The following is a 5,280-nucleotide window of genomic DNA, read 5'->3' on the forward strand; positions in this document are numbered from 1 at the left end:
GTCCCTCAGCTGCAAGGAGCGTTGGCCGATCCCTCCCTGGGAACTGCCCTTGAGCGAAAGGAGCTGCCTGGTGGCCTAAGGTTCACAGCTCCCCAGGCCCAGCTCCCATCCGGTAACTGGTAACTTGGGGATCGGGCCCAGGACATCTCTGAAGGTCTACGCAGCCTCAGAGCTCCTTGTGGGGATGGCTGAGGCTCTGGTCCAGCTGTCTGCCCCCTGTGCCCCTTATTTACCACAGAGCTGTGTCCCCAAGGGCACTCCCTAATAAACCTCTGGCTCGAAAAATCTCATCTCCAGATCTGTTTCCTAGGGAACAATCTAAGACGTGGATATCTAACGGTGGTCAAGACAATGTTACAATGTATTTAGGGGCCTCTCTTTGAGGCTGCGTGTAATCTCTCTCTATTCACTTCTGCATTAGAATCAGCTGCGAATAATAAAGGCCCCCCCAAATATTGGCTGCAGCAAGACAGAACATTCAGTTCTTGCTCATTTAAAAGTAGCCCAGGGTAAAACTATTCTTACGGGACAAAAAGCAGGTAGGTGGAACCTGGGGCAGGTGTATGGAGGGTGGGGGGATCCGAGATTGACTGTAAAGGGATAAAAACTTTGGGGAGTGATAAAAATATTCTGCATTTGGTTGGAATATGTGACGGGCATATACGTTTGTCAAACCTCAATGAACTGTGCACTTAAAATGGGTGCGTTTTAAGTAAATTGTAGCTCAATAAAGTTGATTTAAAAAATTTATTTTTAAGTAGTCCAGAGACAGGAAGTCCGGGATTAAAATAGTCCCAGATGACAGGAACCCAGTCTGTTTTGTGTTTCTCCTCCTTCCATGATCTTTGGTCTCCAAGTCACCTCATGGCTCAGAATGGCTGCAAAAGCTCCAGCATTTATATCCTTTGTCCAGGCAGAAGGAAGAAGAAGAGGGAAAAGGGCCATCCCTTCCTTTCTAAAGAGGAGGTAAGTGCCACACAACACCTCTGGTCACATCTCATTGGCCAGAACTTAGTCATACGGCTACACCTTTCCATAAGGAAGCTGGAAAATGTGTAGTCTTTAAATGGGGTCTTTGCAGTTCCAAATAAATTTAGGATCCTACTGTTAAGGAACAGGAGGAGAATCACTGTTGGGCCAATGTTCACAATATCTTAGAAAGATGTCCATGAAAAAGTGGTTGAAATAAACAAAAAAAATATTTTGTTTGCTTAAAAAAGGAAGCGTCAAGCTAGAAAACCGACCACGCGAAGGTCTCAGGGCTTTCCCAGTGAAGGCACGAGGTCAGAATGTCAGCGCAGATCTGTGTCTGCACTGCCGAGACAGGTTTAGGATCTGCAAGAGTCAAACATCCAAAGTAAAAATTATGTTCTTTTCTTAGTCAACTCATGGTGTCCTAGGGCCAGAGGCAGTGATCGGAGTGAAATGGGGGGAGGGGGGGAGCAGGGGGGGTGGGTGTCTCTGCTAAAGGCGACAGGTTTCTTTTTGGTGTGATGAACACGTTCTAAAATTGATCATGGTGATGGTTGCACAGCTCTGTGAACAGACAGAAACCATTGAATTGTGCACTAACATGGGAGAATTGCATACTATGTGAATTATATCTCAGTAAAGTTGTTACCAAAAAAAAAGAAGAAAGAAAGAAAAGAAAAGAAAGAGAAGAGAAAAGGGAAGAGAAGAAAAGAAGAGAAGAGAAAAGAAAAGAAAAGAAAAGAAAAGAAAAGAAAAGAAAAGAAAAAAAGATTTTAGTTTCCTGTATCCTTTTGGCAGGTCAAGTGAATAGCATTCTTGCCTCCGGGCCTTTGCACAGGCTGAGCCCTCTGCCGAGGCCCTGGCTGCCTGTCCTCCACCTCGAAACACGTTTAGCCTTTAGAAGCTACTCAGACATCCTGAGTCACACCGCAGCCCTGGGCCAAAGGGAAAGTGTGGGCCCCTCCAGACACTTATCAAAATTCCTCCCATTTTTTAAAAATATTTTTTTTAATGTTTATTTATTTTTGAGAGAGAGACAGCGCTCGAGAGGGGAAGGGCCAGAGAGAGAGGGAGACACAGAACGGGAAGCAGGCTCCAGGCTCCAAGCTGTCAGCCCAGACCCCAACACGGGGCTCGAACCCACAAACTGCGAGATCATGACCTGAGCCGAAGTCGGACGCTTAACTGACTGAGCCACCCAAATCCTCCCATTTCTGAAACCATAGGTGAAGAAGAGCCCTACACCCGAAAGCCCTGGGTCGCCTAATCTGTTCATAGTTAGACATACTTGTTCCCATTGCTCAACAATGCAGTTTCGGGGGTGTCTGAGTGGCTCAGTCAGTTAAGCTCCCGACTCTTGATTTTAACCCTGGTCCTGATCTCACGGTTCATGAGTTCGAGCCCCGCGTCGGGCTCTGTGCTGACAGCTCAGAGCCTGGAGCCTGCTTGGGACTCTCTCTCTCTCTCTCTCTCTCTCTCTCTCTGCCCCTTCCCTACCTGTGCTCTCCCTCTCCAAATAAATAAATATTTTAAAAAATAATTCCTACAAGAAACAATAGCCTGTCTCTGTTTAAATTTTCATGTTCATCATGGATTTTTTACATTAATTTTGAGTTTGAAAAACGTTACATTAAAATGACATTGTCGATGCCTGAGTTTTCGGTGCCTGTTTGCATTTTGTACGTGAGGTCAGTGCCCCCCTCTCCTCGCCCTAGTTCCTGTTCTGTGGAAGCCTTCCCTCTGCACTTGTCCTGCTTCTGTGGGAGTCTGTCCCACAGCTTTGTTATAAGCTCGGTATTTGCCTGTCTCCACCACCAAGCTGGGAGCTCCCTGGGGGCGGGACTTGTCTTATGTATTCATTTCTAAATTTTTTTAATGTTTATTTATTTTTGAGAGGGGGGGAGGGGCAGAGAGACAGAGAGAGCAAGAGGGAAACAGGATCTGAGGCAGGCTCCACGCTGACAGCAGAGAGCCTGATGCAGGGCTCGAACTCATGCACCGTGAGATCATGACCTGAGTTGAAGCGGGACGCTTAACTGACTGAGCCACCCAGGCGCCCCTATTTTCATTTCTATACCCAGAGTCAAGACAGGCTGTGCCAGAGACGGGCTGTCCCAAACACTCACTGGCAGAATTAATGAACTAGGAACTGAATTAATGAAGTATGGGTAGCTCGCTTTTCCTTCTGCGCTAAAAGAACAGAGCCCAAGGCGCCTGGGTGGCTCAGCCTGTTAAGCGTCCAACTTTGGCCCAGGCCGCGTGTCACAGTTCATGAGTTTCAGCCCCGCATCGGGCGCTCTCCTGTCAGCACAGAGCCCGCTTCAGATCCTCTGTCCCCCTCTCCCTCTGCCCCTGCTCTCTCTCTCTCTCTCTCTCTCAAAAATAAATAAACATTCAAAAATTTAAAAAGAAAAGAAAAGAAAGGAACAGAGCCAACGAACCCAGTCACCTGCCTGCCCTCCCCACCTCCTGGAAAGTAAAACAGAGAAGTAACCTGAGTTCATTTTCTCTCCCGGGGAAACCTGCTTGAAGCCGGAGAGGCTTGACCTAACCTGGGCTGGCTGAGCAGCGTCGCGTGTTGGCTCGGGGCGAAGATGGTCCTTTCCAGGCCCACTGTCCCTGGATTCAGGCCGGCCGTCAGCAGGACCCCCGGGCCTGAGATATTATCGTGAACATCTCGGACAACACGGTCTCCAGGCTCGCAGGAGGCGGCCCCGGGAGCCTGGGTCTGGAATATCCCACCCGAGTCGGTTGTGGGGAAGGACCAAAAGGAACTCGAAAGTTGTGCAGGCGGGAAAGTACCTCGCTTTGCTTCTCTTTTCGGGGCTGCAGTCAGCAAGCGTGCTGGGTCAGCTGGAAGGTTGCCGGACTCTGCTCTGGGTGAGGGGTGATTTGCTGGTTGGGATTCAGGGGCTGTGCCTCCTTCTAGTGCCTTCCACGGAGGCCCCGACTGTCCTGGTTTGTCAGAGACTGCACCAGCTCAGAGTGAACAGAGCACTGGGCCCACGGACCCTTCAAGCCAAGGGCCTGGCTGCCCCAGCTGAAAGCAGAGACAAGTGGAGGCCGGGCCTGCCCACGGGGAGTCAGGTAACGCCCCATCGGACTACCCATCAGGGTATAGGAACCTTCCCGTGGGATTTGCACCCAAGACCTTCTGTCTCCTGATCTCAGTAAAGATATGGAGATGCTGCAGACCTTTCCAGCTCTGGTTCCCTCCCTGAGCCCCACCGGCCTTCCTGGCCCGAGAACCCACCCAGAACCCGATCAGGGTGGGGTCTGCGGAGAATTCAGGGTCCACCACATGCCGGAAGGTCCTGGCAGCCAGAAGACGGGCCTCCTCTCTCCCTCGCTCCCCTGCAGGCCCGTCTGCAGAGGCCGACCCTGGAATTCCTTCCGCTTCGCTTCGGCACATGCCGGCCTTACCCACCCCTCCCTGCTGGGAAAGCGCACCTCGCGTTCCGCACTTAGCAGGCACCCGTCCCCCTCCCGAACCGGTCTCAAAGCTCGATGCCACCTCCCTAAGCACCTCTCCGGCAGCCAGCACCAGCGCCCCTCCAGACCCTCCGGCCTGTGCCCCCGGTTTCTGTGTTCCTCTCTCACAGCATTGCGATAACTGTTTACCAGCCTGCACCCCCACCCTGGTCCCGAGAGCACGCTGAGGGGGGCTCCCTCATGGCCACACAGCAGCCCTCGCCCAGTAAGGCAGTTGAGGCAGGGTGAGTGGGTTGATTTTACACAGCCGGACAGACCCACGGGGCTGCCGGACGGCCACCTTCCTGCCGCCCCATCCCAGCCAGGGGGCCGGGGTGACTCAGCACCGGGACGGGCTTCCTGCTGCGAGCCTTGCCACTTCCTCCAGCCGGCCGGCCAGCGAGGAGCTTTGTGTGCTTTCTAGGGCCCGGGGCCTGTGTTTCTGAGATGCCAGCCCCGGACCGGGCGTCAGGCTTCACGCTTGAGCTTTCAATAGACCACTTGCAGCTGGGTGGCCTTGGGCAGGTTGCACAACCTCCCTGAGCCTGGGCTTGCTTATTTCTGAGAAGTAGGGATTGGGCCTCGCGTTCCTTCTAAAGCTGGCTCAAGAATTAAATAACCATGACCTCTGCCCTGAACGTCCCACCCCTTATCTGGAGGCACCATGCGGTCTCTCACCTCTGCAGGGTGGCTCCCGCTTTGGGTCTCCAGGCAGCCCTTCCCGCTGTGGCCCCTGAGACGCCTCCTCCCCAGCGCCCGTGCCCCATGGGAGGGGATGTGGCCCTCTGTACCCCCTCATTATAGCCCTGGGACACCCCACGGCGCCTCTCTGCGTGT

General features: G+C 52.6%; 1 long non-coding RNA gene across 1 annotated transcript; it reads right to left on the reverse strand.

Annotated features, from left to right (window-relative positions):
• Nucleotides 1–733: 733 nt before the first annotated feature.
• Nucleotides 734–4,780, reverse strand: LOC116738011. Its single transcript, XR_004343489.1, has 2 exons — nucleotides 3,525–4,780; nucleotides 734–1,536 (listed from the first exon to the last, which is right to left on the reverse strand). It is a non-coding gene; the product is annotated as an uncharacterized LOC116738011 (long non-coding RNA).
• Between the last annotated feature and the right edge of the window lie 500 nt (nucleotides 4,781–5,280).

The sequence above is a fragment of the Lynx canadensis genome, chromosome A3 (genome assembly GCF_007474595.2).
Source record: "Lynx canadensis isolate LIC74 chromosome A3, mLynCan4.pri.v2, whole genome shotgun sequence".
In the NCBI taxonomy this organism is placed as follows: domain Eukaryota; kingdom Metazoa; phylum Chordata; class Mammalia; order Carnivora; family Felidae; genus Lynx; species Lynx canadensis.